At 37.3% G+C, this 18,231-nt stretch overlaps 1 protein-coding gene across 3 annotated transcripts in view; it reads right to left on the minus strand.

Annotated features, from left to right (window-relative positions):
- Positions 1 to 18,231, minus strand: part of frmd4a (FERM domain containing 4A) — a 362,265-nt gene that overhangs the window by 331,852 nt on the left and 12,182 nt on the right. The gene's annotated exons all lie outside the window — the stretch shown is intronic.

The following is an 18,231-nucleotide window of genomic DNA, read 5'->3' on the forward strand; positions in this document are numbered from 1 at the left end:
AATTAATTAATCGTAATTAATCGCAATTCAAACCATCTATAAAATACACCATCTTTTTCTGTAAATTATTGTTGGAATGGAAAGATAAGACACAAGATGGATATATACATTCAACATAGTGTACATAAGTACTGTAATTGTTTATTATAACAATAAATCAACGAGATGGCATTAACATTATTAACTTTCTGGTAAAGCGATCCATGGATAGAAAGACTTGTAGTTCTTAAAAGATAAATGTTAGCACAAGTTATAGAAATTTTATATTGAAACTCCTCTTAATAAAATTTGTCAAATTTTCAATCAAAAAATAAACTAGTAGCCCGCCATTGTTGATGTCAATAATGGCGTACCGCAAGCAACACGTCACTTCCGCTCATTAATATTCATGACATTAGCTACTGTTGCTAAGTAAGGACAAGCCAGCGTTTGTCCCTAATAGGAAATGAATGGAAATCGTGTACGAAGGAGATGTTTACAGCGCTAAACCTACCAATTCTCTCCGAAAATGATGTGCCTGGTGCCAAATTGACTGGCAAATATGTGGAAGAACATAAAAATGTTCAGTTAAAGAGATGGCTTTAGTGTCGAAGGCTGAAAAAGACGAAAAAAATGAGCCGACCTAAGCATAGCTTTAGCTTTTTTATCGACGTGACTGACAATGACATTCTCCTGTTCCAACAAGCTATCCTTTACCATCAGCCCTGTCTTTCTTATATATCCTCTGGTTGTCCTACGTCTCTTACCGTTCTTGGGGGTAATTTAGTTTGCTTTGTGTAGCGATCGCAAATGCTACTCAGTGACAGCCAACGAACACTTTTAATTTTTTCATTGATAACACATCTTAATCCTATAATTTATTTACACTTCCCCCTTACTAAAGTTGCTTTTTTTTTATATATATATATAACAGAAACGGTAACAGTGGCAGTCAGATACCATTGTAATTCTTTTCAGGTCATTCATTGTCAGACAGAAGCAGTACAGCACAACGTTACGCTAAAAAAAGAAGTTAAAAATATAAAAATGGCTTACCTCTTTGTCCTCTGAAAGACCATGCCAACCCAACATAATGTTTACTGCATATGAAACGTGAATGGATTCGCCGAGCTGGTGTTAAAGTCCGCGCAAATTGATTCGGTCTTCACATTTTTTCCTCCCGAGTTTTTGGTTTCCGGAAACGTATGAACATCCTTCATGTGTCGTAATGTCTAGAGTCGTTTCTACAAGTTCCAAAAAAGCAATGCGTGATCGGCATGTTCGTTTTTGAAAGATTACCGGAGAAAAGTAGCACTTTTTACGTTGGGTCTATGCGAGGGCGGGTCTATAATGTCCCACTTCGGCTTTACTTCCGCTTTACGATGCGACGTCACGGTCTAAAAATAGCCTGCGTGTGGTACGCCATTACACAATGCCCATGGGTGCTTAAGCCCATAAAATCAGTCGCACCCAAGCGCCAGCAGATGGCGGCAAAACTCCAAAAAACACAAGTAACAAGTTTGCATTGCACTGTGCTGTCATTTTAATCTGTTTGAGCGGGGCATGTGCGTTAGTTGCGTCAAATATTTTAACGTGATTAATGTAAAAAATTAATTACCGCCCATTAACGCGATCATTTTGACAGCCCTAGTTGTGTGCTAATTATTTCTTCAGTTACTCTTCCAGTTGTTTGATTAAATGCTAGTAATGACATTTAGTTTGTTGTTATGTGATCATTTTAGTTTCATTTTTGACTAATTTCACCTGCTATTCCTTGCGCTTGTTCGTGAAGTGAGTGGAGTAAGTGTTCTTTTGCTTCTTCCTCGTAGGCAGGATTTAGTCCTTCCTGCCTCATAAGCTCGCCAAAACGACTGGTGGTTCTTCATGTTAGTAAAGCAATTTGATTAAAATATTTATGAAATCATGTAGCAGTGCATTTAGTCTACAAATCACGATCCATTATTATCGTCAAACGATATTTTGTCCCAAATCTACTATCGGTATCAGCAGCCACAAAATGCTATCGCGGCAAAACTAATTAACAGCCCTCTGTTTCTTGAAGCAGAACGAACACAGCTGATAAGGTGACAAGAACAAAAAGCTTTGGTTTCCCTGCAGCAAGTTAGTAGCTTTACTTTGCTGATATCAGCAGTAACAGCTCGCAGCCTTACTCGAGCGCGACCGTTCCACTTCCACGCTGCAGCCTTCAGCCAAATCAACTGCAAAGCGTTTGCCTTTTTTTCATTATTGTAATGGAGACGCTGACGCGAGAACAAGAAACCGGACGTGAATAAGAGGGGAAAACAAATTGCTTCTATGTACACCTTTATCATGTGCAACTCATTGAAGAGATATAGACCTGTACTGAGGGTGGGAACCTCTTGGTGATAATACACATTCAGCAAGAAACAGTACAGGTAGTCCCCGGGTAACAAACGAGTTCGGTTCCTACTAGAGCAGGGCGGTAAACCGAAAATTTACCGTTACCGAAATTCTTCACGATGACCGACGTAATTTGGACCATGTCGGTAAATTCAGTAATTTAATAAAACAAGAAAATATAATTTTTTCATCCCGCTTCGACTCTGTGTTGTTTGGCTATGTTCATTCCCCTTTAAGAAAGCAGTCAGTATGCTTACGTATGGAGTAACGTGGTTATCAGGAAGCCAAACAAACAGAAGCTACAAGCAAACGTGATGGAGTGGGCTTAGGAAGGTTCGTCAAACTTTCACCTGACTCTTGGCTAAAGATGTCCCGGAATGCCGATCGATCGGAATGCCGATCGATCGGGTCCGATTACGTCATTTTCAAAGTATCGGAATCGGCAAAAAAATATCGGACATGCCTTTTTTTAATATATATTCATTTTTTAATTAAATCATTTTCTAATAATATTTAACATTACAGACAAAATGTCTTACACTCATCCAAAGTCTTTAGTTTTGGCTTAAAGTAGGGCTATCAAATTTATCGCGTTAACGGCGGTAATTAATTTTTTAAAAATTAATCTTGTTAAAATATTTAACGCAATTAATGCATGCGCTGCACGACTCACACACGCATTGTCGCGTTCAATCTATATTGGCGCCGATTTACCTATATATAGAGCTAAAAGGCACCGTAAAATGAGTAGAGTGAATTTTGGTAGTCTTTGGAGCCTTTTTTCTAATTGGCTTAAAATCCCTCTCTCAACATTTAGTAATATAGTGGAAAAGCAATGATGGGAAGAAAGGTAGTAGTTGATCTTTTTCTTAACACCCTATTTTATTTCCCAACACAGAGAAGATACTGTATATCAATTGGTGCCAATACACACAGTCATGGTTGCACTTCCCATCATGCATTTGGGCATGGCTACAGTATCATTTACTGAAAGCTCAACAAATACACTACATGGCAATATTAGGTCACAATATACAAACTCACATTTATCCTTTAAGAATTACAAGTCTTTCTATCAGTGGATCCCTCTCACAGAAAGAATGTTAATAATGTAAATGCCATCTTGAGGATTTATTGTCATAATAAACAAATACAGTACTTATGTACTGTATGTTGCATGTATATATTCGTCTGAGTTTTATTCATTTTTTTCTTAATGCATTGCCAAAATGTATATGATCGGGAAAAATTATCGGGAATGATTGGAATTGAATCGGGGGCAAAAAAAAAGCAATCTGATGGGGAAATATCGGGATCAGCAGATCCTCAAACTAAAACGATCGGGATCAGATCTGGAGCAAAAAAACATGATCGGAACAACCCTACTCTTGGCGGCATCCAGACAGCCTTTCACCCGCTGTCCTCCCTTGTTCTCACGATTTCCGGAGAGGGTGCTTTCAGTGCTTTCTACTGGTAGACAGGCCACAGGCTAACGCTAGCGGCTAACACCAGCGGTTAACGCTACAAATGAACGTGATGAGTCGGATAGCAGCTCTATCCTTGTCGAAACGGCTGAACTTAGTATGAGTGGATTGGGCACGGACTGCATCTAGCAATTAGTATGTCGCGTTATTTTGTATCTGTCTGTGTGTGATTTCTCTGATAGTTTTTGTGATGGTAAAGCATTCAGAATGAAGTGCAATCCAACAGTGAAAATTATAATATGACCGTTTAATGGCCCTAGCTATTTTTCTTTCTTTCTTTTTTGCTTTTGCATTACGTTTGAGGTAATATAATACAATTAGGGCTGAGTTTTCTTTCATCTGTGTGATTTTGACAAAGATCAGATCACAAATGATGATTTTATGCAGAAATTCCAAAAGGTTCAGCTACCTTTTCATATCACTGTATATGTATATGTATATATATATATATATATATATATATATATATATATATATATATATATATATATATATATATATATATATATATCAGCCTCATCCCAAAATCAAATTATTTTGTTCCCTCAAAATGATGCACGTAACTAGGGCTGTCAAACGATTACAATTTTTAATCGAGTTAATTACAGCTTAAAAATTAATTCATCGTAATTAATCGCAATTCAAACCATTTATAAAATATGCCATATTTTTCTGTAAATCATTGTTGGAATAGAAAGATAAAACACAAGACGGATATATACATTCAACATACGGTACATAAGTACTGTATTTGTTTATTATAACAATAAATCAACAAGATGGCATTAACATTATTAACATTCTGTTAAAGCGATCCATGGATAGAAAGCCTAGTAGTTCTTAAAAGATAAATGTTAGTACAAGTTATAGAAATTTTATATTAAAACCTCTCTTAATGTTTTCGTTTTAATAAAATTTATAAAATTTTCAATCAAAAAAATAAACTAGTAGCTCGCCATTGGTGATATTTTGCTCATGGTGCTTAAACCCATAAAATCAGTCGCACCCAAGCGCCAGCAGAGGGCGACCAAACTCCAAAAAACACAACAAGTGGACATTTCACTGTGCTGTCATTTTAATCTGTTTGAGCGGGGCATGTGTGTTAATTGCGTCAAATATTTTAACTAGGGCTGTCAAAATTATCGCGTTAACGGGCGGTAATTAATTTTTTAAATTAATCACGTTAAAATATTTGACGCAATTAACGCACATGCCCCGCTCAAACATTAAAATGACAGCACAGTGAAATGTGTACTTGTTGTGTTTTTCGGAGTTTTGTCGCCCTCTGCTGGCGCTTGGGGGCGACTGATTTTATAGGCTTCAGCACCCATGAGCATTGTGTAAGTAATTATTGGCATCAACAATGGCGGGCTACTAGTTTATCTTTTGATTGAAAATTTTACAAATTTTATTCAAATGAAAACATTAAGAGGGGTTTTAATATAAAATTTCAATAACTTGTACTAACATTTATCTTTTAAGAACTACAAGTCTTTCTATCCATGGATCGCTTTAACAGAATGTTAATAATGGTAATGCCATCTTGTTGATTTATTGTTATAATAAACAAATACAGTACTTATGTACCGTATGTTGAATGAATATATCCATCTTGTGTCTCATCTTTCCATTCCAACAATAATTTACAGAAAAATATGGCATATTTTATAGATGGTTTGAATTGCGATTAATTACGATTAATTAATTTTTAAGCTGTAGTTAATTCGATTAAAAATTTTAATTGTTTGACACCCCTAATTTTAACGTGATTAATTTAAAAAAATTAATTACCGCCCGTTAACGCGATAATTTTGACAGCCCAAGTTATTAGCAATTGTTTCTACGAAATGGATAAGCGACAAGACTTTTGTCAGGGACTGTATTCTAGTGTAAGATTTTGGTACCAACTTCCTGGTCCTTTTTTGAAACAGTGTAACCTTTTTAAAACGATATATCGATTCTTGTCGGGAGCATATCGATAACATTTTGGGATACAACGTATTACGATATATCATCATTTCGATATTTTTCCACACCCCTTATCTGTACATTGTGTACAAACACACATTGTAACCTGCCAAATCCTCGCTCTGGCATTGTTCCAGGCAATAATCAATTATCCTGGCATGATGTCATTCTGCCTCCCTTCCCCCAAGCGGATAGCTCCATCCATGCACCTCAGGTGCACACAACATCATGAATGAGGAAGCATAAAGATCATCTTATTCGGGTGTCGACACAAAGCCGCATTGAAATTAGGCGTTTATACACGCGCGTGCATTAAGTCATAAAGCGCTGATTTGATTAGCGCCGAACAAAACCTCGGGCTTGATCACGCGGAGTCATCGTGTCTACATCCTCAATGGCGGGATAATTAAATGAGGGACAGTAATGAAGAGCTATGGATGGGAACATCAAGGGCAAGGCGAGGTCTTGGTTTCAGGCTTCTTAAGTGAGCATTAAATAATATTTCTGTTATGAGGTCATCGCTGCACGGGCGACGCATAAAAGCGGAGTGCTGTGTGGTTGCTTGCGTGGTTTGGTGGAGGAGAAAGCAAAGTGTGTATTGATTAGCTTTATTTAGAAAGTGAAACAGTGGACTAACATGCGATAAGATCCTTTTGCTACCTGAAGCTCTTTTTTAGTCCTGTTTTTGTCGTTCAGGTGTCATAAAAGCAAAAGTAGTTGTAGCGTTAATCAGGGGCGTCGCTACGTTTTAAGAAGGGGGGGGGGGCTGAGCCCCCAGTAGATGCACAGGATATAAGTGAACATAGGGTACAAAACTTCACAAACTGCTAACAAAGACTGATAATTTACTCATTATTGTTATTATTATTGTTGTTGTTTCAGTCTATTTTTTCAGTCCAGTACCAGAGGCAGCAAAGCAACCCCAAAACATCAGGGAACCTCCGCTACGTTTGACTGTGGGGACCAGGGGTTGCGTTAACCAAATATTTTCCATCGTTGAACGGTTTTTTAAAACGGTGACGGAAAAAACTGAAGTCCATCTGTCATTTTGGCAGGTTGCAATTCACACCCCAGACCACAGGGTGGCGAGTGAGCATATTAATTAGCTATTGTCTCTCTTGATGCATGACGTCGTTGCCCTTACTCGGAAAAATGTCAAGGCAACTGAGTGTCCGAAGTTTCTTCAAAAAGCCCCAAAACGACGATGGTGTTGATAAAAGAGGTGGAAAAAGAGTGTGGCCGCAGAGCGAGGATTCAGCCTCCAGAACTACATCAAAACGGCCATGAGAAGTCGTCTGTCCGAGGCAAAAGTCCAAAACCTCATGACAATAGCCTCTGCAGCAATCCCACTTGAGACATTTGATTATGCACAAGCGGGCACGCAATTCAAGTCCATGCGCACCAGGAGGAAGGTGTGAGACTGCGTTCAGGCCACAGCAGGTGAACTGTTAATTTCATTGTTCCATATGTAGCCTACCTACTGGGGCCACAGTCAGCTGTTTTTGTCACTGCGGAGAAAAAGTTACATATTCATCTGCTTGATGTGTGATGGCACGGTGTGGATTCTCTGTTAAGCTTGTTCGGACAGAATATTAATTAAAAATGAATGAAAACTAAATACTATTGAATATGTCATTATTATTATTTAAAAAATGTAAGTGACGGGTATAAATAGATTATGACCAGATTTTTATGACCCTGTCAGTCAAAATGACAGACAACGAAAAAGTCTAGCGCAACCTCTGGTGGGGACCGTGTTCTTTTCTTTGAAGGCCTCGTTTTTTTTCCTTTTAAACTAAGGCTGTCAAAATTCGCAATCTTTCGTTGAAACCTCTCGTCAATTTTTCTTTTCCGTACACATCTGGGGAGGTTAGCCACCGTGCCGTGGGCTTTACACTTATTGATGACACTGTGCACGGTGGACACAGGAACATTTAGGTCTTTGGAAATGGACTTGTAGCCATGATATTGCCCTTCCTTCCCCACAATTTTGCTTCTGAAGTCCTCAGACAGTTCTTTAGTCTTTTTTTCCTCTATGCTCAATGTGGTACACACAAGGACCCAGGACGGAGGTTGAGTCAACTTTAATCCATGTTAAATGGCTACAAGAGTGATTTAGTTATTGCCATCACCTGTTATGTGCCACATTTAAGTAGCAGGTGCTGTTAATTACACAAATAAGAGAGGCATCTTATGATTTTTCAAAGGATGCCAATAGTTTTGTCCAGCCCATTTTTGGAGTTTTGTGTAAAATATAATGATTTAATTGTTTTTTTCCCCATTCTCTTTTGTGTTTTTTTCATTGCAAGCAAAATAAATGAAGATATTACAACCAAAGCATTTGTAATTGCAATCATTTTCTGGGAGAAATTGAGATATATCGGACAGAATTGAAGGGGTAACAATACTTTTGGCCAGCAGTGTATGTACACTTATGTTCAAAACGACACGCATTTTACCAATAAAACACTTGACACAAAACAATTTGTGTTCAAACTTCTATCTAATCTACCTACCGAATACATTTTAAGATATTATTATTTGTTTTTAAATGTTTGAATAATCTTGCGCCGCCATATTTGTCAGAACTGCTTCAGCCTTACAGTCCAACCAGAACCCTCAGATCAGCTGACCACCTGCTTCTAGTAGTCCCAAGATCAAGGCTGAAGCTTAGGGGTGACCGTGCATTTGCGGTGATGGCGCCCAGGCTGTGGAACCAATTACCACTTACTATTAGACAGGCCCCCTCACTTACGGATTTTAAATCACGTCTTAAAACATTTTATTTTTCTTCAGCTTTTAATGTGCAATGACAGTTTATGACCTCGTCTTTTATTTATTTTATTTGATGTGTTTGTTTTATCTTTCAAAGTTGATTTATTTTGCTGTGTTTTGCTATGTAAAGCACTTTGGTCTCCTTGGCGGATTTTTAAATGTGCTATACAAATAAAGTTGATTGATTGATTGATTGATTAATCTGATCAAAATGTATAATGTGTTGGTTAAATTAGCTTAATTTGCCAAACAAAAGTCTGCTATCTTAAATGCTACGAATGCCAACGTATTTACAATTCTAGGCAGCTTTGAAAATGAATTAATGAATGTATGAATAGCAAATCGCTTACACATAACTCCACAAACTATCTCTAAAGTTAATTACAAATGTATACACAAACATATGTTAGCTGAAACAACCTACAGCCTTATGTGGGACAGACCAGAGCACAGCTGTCCTTTAGCTATGTCAGACGAGTGTGCTTCTCAGTCATAAGGCGACAGTCCAGCCTAGTAGTGTCAACAATAATCGATGCGGCGATGCATCCCGATGCGGGGCATGGACGATTCAATTCGATGCGGGCAACAAGCCAAATCGATTCAGCGCATTTTACAATATATAAGTACGTTCAAAAATCTTCCCTGCACAATTCCTGTGATGCAACGGATTTGGTTTCCCCATTTGTATTATTATTCTCATTTTTCATTTTTTACACACGCATAACTCTGGTCAAGTTTCCCACCAACCTCGTAGAAGCCAAAATGTCTCCAGATGTCTGGTTTTGATGTCTTAGGTGCATCAATAATCTTTCTCGCTCCCTCTTTTTCAGCCATTGTTATGTTATGTCCTATCTCTTAGAGCAGGGGTTTTCAACCCAGTCCTCAAGGCACACTGTGGGTCCTGGTTTTTGTTCCAGCCGATCCAGCAGAGACAGTTGAACCAATGAGGCTTCTGCTAAAACAAGCCACACCTGACTGCAATCAACTGATTGCACTTGTAAAACACCAGATTGGGGAAAAAGTGTTGTCATCTTGTTTGGTAAGAATGAAATCCTGCACCCACAGTGTGCCTTAGTGGAATAGGTTGGGGACCCCTGTCTTAGAGGTTAGATCTTGTGCCCAGAATGTTAAGCATTCACGTTCGGGTCGGGTCGGGCCGCCACGCAGACTAATAAATTATATTTTAAAAAATGGGATAAAACCGAGAGCAGGCTCTCTGTATTGTGCATTTGCTTGTGCACGCACATGAACGCTGTGGCGCCGCCCGTTTTTTTTTCTTCTCCTCCCCCTGTGGCGCTTGCGATTCGTTATGAAAGACACTTTTATTTATGCACACAAAGGCAACACAAATGTGATCCTTTTGAATCTTCTCCTCTGTGTGTCTGCAAAACCGCATGTTTTTTTTTTAATCATTATTATTATTAAACTTTCCCGGCGTTATTTCATTGTGAAAATGCTTTTATAATGATCATAAAAATAGGTAGACTATTTAAACAATAAGAAAACTTGCGGGGTTTTTTTCTGCCAACTCGAAGAAATGAAAAAACATTGCTCTTGCTGCGTTTTTTTTTTTTCCGCGTCACTCCATAAAAACAAAAAAAAATATTCGGTTTTTTCAGGCTGGGCCTGCAAATCTAGTTAATTGATCGGGCTCAGGCTGGGTCGGGCTTCAATACCAGCGGGGCATGTCGGGTCGGGCTGGATTTTTTTAGGCCCGATCTAACCTCTATTGCACATATATAGTGGGCGAGGCCTACATTTTACTTTTGTTCTGCATTGCAATTTAGTTGATGTTTTGTTTGCAACTGAACTGATCCCTGGATTGATATTGCGATAAAGATGCTGCTGCACTACAATATTTTCGTTGTCGTTTTCTTTATTATTTACTTGAATATTTTTATTGATGGGTCGTTGTGACTAAAATACAGTGACTGTTATTGCTGATTTTGCACAGGAGTTCAGATGTTGCACTGTGTGAAAGGCTGTTACTGTGTGTAAAAAAAAGAGAAAGCCCTGGTCTCATTCAAAGCACTAATTAAATGCTGTGATGTTTTATATATATATATATATATATATATATATATATATATATTGTCTCCTCTGTCAATCTAGGCAGTTAGATAACTCTTTAGTGACATCACGACTCTGAAGACAGCTGTCCATTGTCCACAGGTTTATATACCGAGGGCAGTACAGTAAAATGACGATGCTATCAAAAGCATAAGATGGTTGCAGATTCAACTAGATTGACAGAGGAGACAATATATATATATATATATATATGAAAGTATTTTCATTTGACTTCAACCAGGAGTGACACAAGAGCCAATAAAAAGTTGTTTAATGTTTGACCGCTTGTGATGCCTCATGATTCATGAAAAATATGCTTTGCTTTAGAATTTTAATGCATCCCAGGCTTTAATGCATCGCGATGCATTGGCGAATCGAACCGAATCGTGACCCTCTGAATCGAATCGAATTGTGGCCCTCCGCATCGTAATTGAATCGAATCTTGAGGGCAGCGCCGATGCACATCTCTAGTCCAGCCAGTATGTATCTCCATCATTAAACAAAATACATACAATACAGTGGTACCTCGACATACAATCACTTCGACACACAATCTTTTCGACATCCCACGTAAATTTTGACTTGTCATTTGTTTCTACATCCAACGACATGCTCTAAATACGACAATTTCTTTTTTGTTTCTTATTATTTCTTTTAAAAAAAAAAAAAGTTATGTTATTTTTGTTCTGTTATTTATTCTTTATCAACTTTGAAGGGTTATTTTATTTGTGTTACTATTCACATTTTATTAATTTATAACGTTATTTATTCATAAAATATAAATCTATATTTAGAAAAAAAATAATAGAATAATTACTATGACCTGTTGTTCACATACATGGACACGTTCCAATCCATTTGAACTAAAAGGGCTGGCAGAACCCTCCCAGTTAAATTGGATTGAACGTCTACTAGTGACAAACTAGGGTTGTCAAACGATTAAAATTTTTAATCGAGTTAATCAAAGCTTAAAAAGTAATTAATCGTAATTAATCGCAATTCAAACCATCTATAAAATATGCCATACTTTTCTGTAAATTTTTGTTGGAATAGAAAGATAAGACACAAGACTGATATATACATTCAACATACTGTACATAAGTAGTGTATTTGTTTATTATAACAATAAATCAACAAGATTGCATTAACATTAACATTCTGTTAAAGCGATCCATGGATAGGAAGACTTGTAGTTCTTAAAAGATAAATGTTAGTACAAGTTATAGAAATGTTATATTGAAACCACTCTTAATGTTTTTGTTTTAATGAAATTTATAACATTTTCAATCAAAAAATAAACTAGTAGCTCGCCATTGTTGATGTCAATAATTACACAAAGCTCATGGTGCTTAATCCCATAAAATCAGTCGCACCAAAGCGCCAGCAGAGGGAGACAAAAAAACAAGTCACAAGTGGACATGACAGTGTGCTGTCATTTTAATCTGTTTGAGCGGGGCATGTGTGTTAATTGCGTCAAATATTTCAACTAGGGCTGTCAAAATTATCGCGTTAACGAGCGGTAATTAATTTTTAAAATTAATCCCGTTAAAATATTTGACGCAATTAACGCACAAATGCCCCGCTCACACAGATTAAAATGAGAGCACAGTGAAAGGTGTACTTGTTGAGTTTTGCCGCCCTCTGCTGGCGCATGTGTGCGACTGATTTTTTAGGCTTCAGCACCCACGAGCATTGTGTAAGTAAATATTGACATCAACAATGGCGGGCTATTAGTTTATTTTTTGATTGAAAATTTTCCAAATTTTATTAAAACGAAAACATGAAGAGGGGTTTTGATATAAAATTTCTATAACTTGTACTAACATTTATATTTTAAGAACTACAAGTCTTTCTATTCATGGATCGTTTCAACAGAATGTTAATAATGGTAATGCCATCTTGTTGATTTATTGTTATAATAAAGAAATAGAGTCCTTATGTACCATATGTTGAATGTATATATCCATCTTGTGTCTTATCTTTCCATTCCAACAATAATTTACAGAAAAATATGGCATATTTTATATATGGTTTGAATTGCGATTATTGCGATTAATTACGATTAATTTTTAAGCTGTAATTAACTCGATAAAAAATTTTAATCGTTTGACACCCCTAATTTTAACGTGATTAATTTAAAAAATTATTAACCGCCCGTTAACGCGATAATTTTGACAGCTTTATGACAAACCGATTTAAATTCACAGCAGAAAGACGAAAACAGCCACATGATTGAACGTCTACCATCTTCAGTAGCAGTGAAAGAGCTAAAATGCTAAACACAATATTGTGCGACTCCCTAAAATAGCTGACAATATAACTCTGCTTTAAAACCAGCTGGCCGCAAATGAAGTAATTACAATTCCGCGAGGATTTTTTGTTCCCATGTGTTGAAATTACAATAAATCCTGGGATTAGCCAAACCAAAAGCCGAACCTATTGATTTCATTGAGCCGTGAAGATGTTTTTAGACTCCGCTTATTTACACTTGGCGCTCACTAAAAGAGAGCACCTTTTGATTCATCGCGCTTAATAAAAAGAAATGAGTCTCATTAAAACTGTCTGCATTTCATTTGGCACTTCAGGGTGTCCCTGCGGGGTCTGCGCGCTCCTCTCGGAGACCTTAATCCGCATCTCGGCTCCCGGTTTTAAGTAATGAGCTCGTAAACATGCGGGCAATTATCAGGGCTCCACGTCAATGCTGTCTGAGATCTAAAAAAGCGGGCTCCAATCACAATTTCCATTTTGCTAGCTGATAAAAACCGAGACACGTGTCCGATCTCATTTCGATAACATCACTCATGCTCGCCTGCTATCTAGTTTGCAATCTAGTCTTATATCTGATAATACGTAGGCTGGAGATGTGATATTGATCGTCCTGGTTTAACTGTACAGATGCGGGGCAAGGGTTAAAAGTAAAACTACAAATCCATCAATCTTATCGTGTCAGTGCAAATTATTTACAGCGGCGCAGAAGAGCGTCAATTATTAGCTTGCAATATTAATACGAAAACAGGGGGAGAGTAATCAATATAGGCGAGGGCTCACTCATGCATGCACACACGCAACTTGAATAAAGCCTCATTAATAATTCAGGTGGCTCGGGCACCGAGTGTTATCGGGTATTGTGAAGTGACTTCACAATGACTTATCTGGCGCTCATTATTTTCTGTGTATTTACCTTAGTGCAGCGTAATATTTAAGGGTCACGGATGTCTAATTCTGCTTCACTCATTTACAGAAACCTGGAACAACCCAAAATACTAGAGTTGTCCGATAATGACTTTTTAACCGATATCGTCCAACTCCAAAAATTGGATAACAATATCAAACCGAGACCGATATATGCGGTCATGGAATTAACATTCATTCATTCATTCATATTATGCATAATTGTTAGAGGTGCACGATAATTACCGTTCCGATAATAGGAATTATGACGTCATCCCAATAAATTCGATAACATAATATATTATCGGCCCTATTAATAATATTTTTGGTACGGTGTCGGATTGGGATTTGTGCGTTTGTTTCCACTTCTGTTTTTCCAGTATGCAAAGTTTTGTTCCTGTCTTTGTTTTGTTCATTATAATAATGTTCATGTCAGCATGAAAATTCTGATTCGGTCAAAGGCAAATCTAAGCTGAATCAACCACTAGTATTTTTGACCTACAGGTGTTCAAAAACTCAGGTGAATATAAATTGAAAAATTATATATATATATATATATATTATCGTTATCGTATCGGTATCGGCCTTGAGGAGCAGGAAGTTATCGATATCGGTTTTAAAAAAAATTGATATTGTGCACCCCTAATAATTGTATTGCAATGCACCACCGGATGCTTTCATAATGATAAATGTAACAACTTCAAGGTTTTCCAAATAAACATTACTCATCAAAATCTCTCAAAAAAGACAATTTGGAAATGCCGCATTCACATGCCATCATCACGACAACATGGGACAACATGAAGAAATGGCTAAGAGTCGCCCCAACAGAAATATTTTTGTATTTTATTGATTTTAATGTCTGTGGATGGAAATGCAACCAGGGACCTTGAAATCTCCGAGGCATCCCGTGCCTTCACATCAACAAAATTGAATGTATCCTAATTAGGGCTGTCAAAATTATCACGTTAACGCGCGGTAATTAATTTTTTAAATTAATCACGTTAAAATATTTGACGCAATTAACGCACATGTCCCACTCAGACAGTATTCTGCCTTTTGGTAAGTTTTACAGCAAGGTTTTTTTGTGCTGTCTAACAGCGAACTCTTGTGGTCGCTTTGCGACATGGTTCATTGCTTTCTTGCCAGTTCAATATGGCTGCACGACGTCTCGGGCTTTTGTAATGTTGTGCTTATATGGTCCTTGGACAAGATTTGTCCGTAAGTATGGTTGTTGTAAAGAATGTACATATTATGTTAGTAAGCTAAATGTTATATTTTTTGTATGAGACGCTTTTTGTTTATGTTTAGTGAACCTGTATAGCGTGCTAAGCTAACGTTGTTGCTAATGCAATGCTCGTGTACTTTTTTTTGTAGTTTCACTACGGTCTAAAGACGACAGTGGTTTGAGGCCATTTTATTAATAAATCAGATGAAAAAGGAAGAAGTCTGATTTTGTTTATGTTTAGTGAACCTGTATAGCGTGCTAAGCTAACGTTGTTGCTAATGCAATGCTCGTGTACTTTTTTTTGTAGTTTCACTACGGTCTAAAGAGGACAGTGGTTTGAGGCCATTTTATTAATAAATCAGATGAAAAAGGAAGAAGTCTGATTATCAAGGCGCCATTCACTAGCTGTCTAGCTTTGGAAAAAGTAGACGCTTCGGAGTGAGGACAGCATAGACAGGTTTAAATGACAGTAGAGTGAAATGCCCACTACAGTCCTCATGTACCGTATGTTTAATGTATATATCCATCTTGTGTCTTATTTTACCATTCCAACAAATTATTTTACAGAATATATGTAAAATTTACAGAAAAACACGGCATATTTTATAGATGGTTTGAATTGCGATTAATTACGATTAATTAATTTTTAAGCTGTAATTAACTCGATTAAAAATTTTATTTGTTTGACAGCCCTAATCCTAATACATGGTTTTATGTTCATGTAAGCAGATGTGGAACCAAGACAGTGCCATCACTAATAATAATAATCTAACCAGGTGAAAAATACCTTGTATTATTACCTTTTAACAACAAAATCCGTGTCAGCCCTTCTGACATCTACATACAGTATACTGTATATATTTCCATGTATATGGCGGAAAACACTCAGGTGACTTGAAGTTCTGCTCTGAGACCCCCAATTTGGCAAAATTTCGAAATTGTCCTATATGCATGTGTGATACATCATTGGAAAGCTTAAAATCTCAATTTTCTGGGGGAAGAAAAATTTTGAACAGGAGGGCATTGAGAAAATTTTTTTTTTTTTAAACAGCGAAACCCTATCTGGAGGTGTGAGCACGCATGAGCAGAATTAAAGACGCCGTGATTTTAACGAGATATTATCGCGTACATACCTCTTTTCGATCCAAAAACTCCATGTAGCACGTATTACCGAGTGTCAAGACACGGCTGTGAATGGCCACAGCCAGATTTTGGGGGGATTTTATGGGTGAAACATGGTAATATAACAACTGTCGTGATGCAGAAATTGCAGACACAAAGGAGTGGTAGAGATTTTCATTTTCATGTATTTACCCTTCCAAAACGTTTTTTTTTAATTTTTTTTATTTTTCTTTGTTTGGATCAATTATTTATCATCTAAAATATTAGGGGAAATGTGACAGTAATGAAAAAAATATAATTAAGTGATTGTTATGAGGTAGATATCCGTGATTTTTTTTACAGACACCAATTTTTTTCATTGTGACGTAAATTGTTTAAAAGTTTAAAATATGCGAGTGAATACATTTTTAAAGTCTTTTTTTTCTTTTTTAAACTAAATATCAGATATCGATTAATGATTCTAAGCTAAAAATGACAGACATTTTGAATAATAAATATAATAAATTACTTTCATGGCTGGGTTGAAACAAAAGCGGTTGCGCGACGTCCGTAAACGGGGCTTTCCAGGGTAAAACGGACAAATTAAAAATCGTTTGGGGGCTTAATGCGCCATGAATCTGCTATGGCAGCATATAGACATATTGTTCTATAAAACACAACAGTTGTTTTGGCTTGAAATACAGCAGTTTCTTTTAAAGAGGAGTGCAAGAGCAGAAACTGCTTTTTCAGTGTTGTCTGTTTTCCGCCATATACATATACTGTATATAATTCCATGTGTATATGTATACAGTATATACACACACATACATACCGGACTCGAGATTAAGCAGTAGATGATGGTGATGGATGGATGGATGGATGGATGGATGGATGGATGGATGGATGGATGGTAGTCACAAAGACAAACGGGTTCAGTACCACCCACTTCTGTCACGGTAATTGGCTGATTGCTACCTTACTAGCATGCTAGCACAAACAACAATTAAATTCAACTCTACAAATTGAACTCATTTGTGGTAATGGTGCCTATATATTGATAGTGCATCAGATTTTCAGGTAAAATACCACTTCCTCAGTGTTTTCACATTGTACAGTGAGTATTCGCGAACACCCTGGAGTGTGGTTTTTTTTTTTGTTTTTTTTTTTGTTTAGACCTTTATTGTCACCACAACCCTTCAAGGGACTCACAAATTGGGCTAACAGTGAGTATTCGCGAACACCCTGGAGTGTGGTTTTTTTTTTGTTTTTTTTTTGTTTAGACCTTTATTGTCACCACAACCCTTCAAGGGACTCACAAATTGGGCTAATCTCATATCTTAAAAGGTGTATTGCTGTCATCTGTTGGTAGCTGCGCAGGGCTACACTTATATTCAAGGTTAGTATTCACAGTGAAACAGTTTTGTATTGAATAATGTATTTGACAAATAGTTGTTTTTATGCATTTATGCAATTTTTATCTCGCATCTCAAGCCCTACTGGACAAAGCATTGGCGGTTCAACTTGAATCAAGTGACTCAAATTGTCTCTTAGCAACATCCTTCAAAGCATCCAACATTTCACAGGACATTTCATGAAAACGGACCTATTTTCCAACACATTTTTCTTCCCTTCTTGCCCGTTGCGCCATCGCTCACATTTGCCCTTTCACCTTCCTCCCGCCGCCGCCTCAATCATTCCTTTTCTCCCCCTGGCCCATCGCCATAGTAACAGACAGCCATCACAGGTGGAGATAGCAGGTAGTGCAGCCAAGCGTGACGCTCCTTGCGCTAAATGCCAACACTATAGAATGAGAAGGAGCAGAGCGTGACGTTTCTAGCAATTACGGGCTTCTGGACACAATAGCGTGACAAGCGTACTTAACATCCACGCGCCGGGTTTTCCGGACAGTGGACTTGAATGCTTTTACATGTGTTGTGCAGTTGTACATCATGGCTTTCTATAGTCATTCCAGACAATCTAAACCTTTAAGGTAAGGGGTGAAAACTGTTGAAAATGCACTTTATTCCTACAAACTAATAGCACAGGTGACAAGAAATCCCCAATGGAAGCGCA

Source organism: Corythoichthys intestinalis, chromosome 5 (genome assembly GCF_030265065.1).
Source record: "Corythoichthys intestinalis isolate RoL2023-P3 chromosome 5, ASM3026506v1, whole genome shotgun sequence".
Classification (NCBI taxonomy): Eukaryota; Metazoa; Chordata; class Actinopteri; order Syngnathiformes; family Syngnathidae; genus Corythoichthys; species Corythoichthys intestinalis.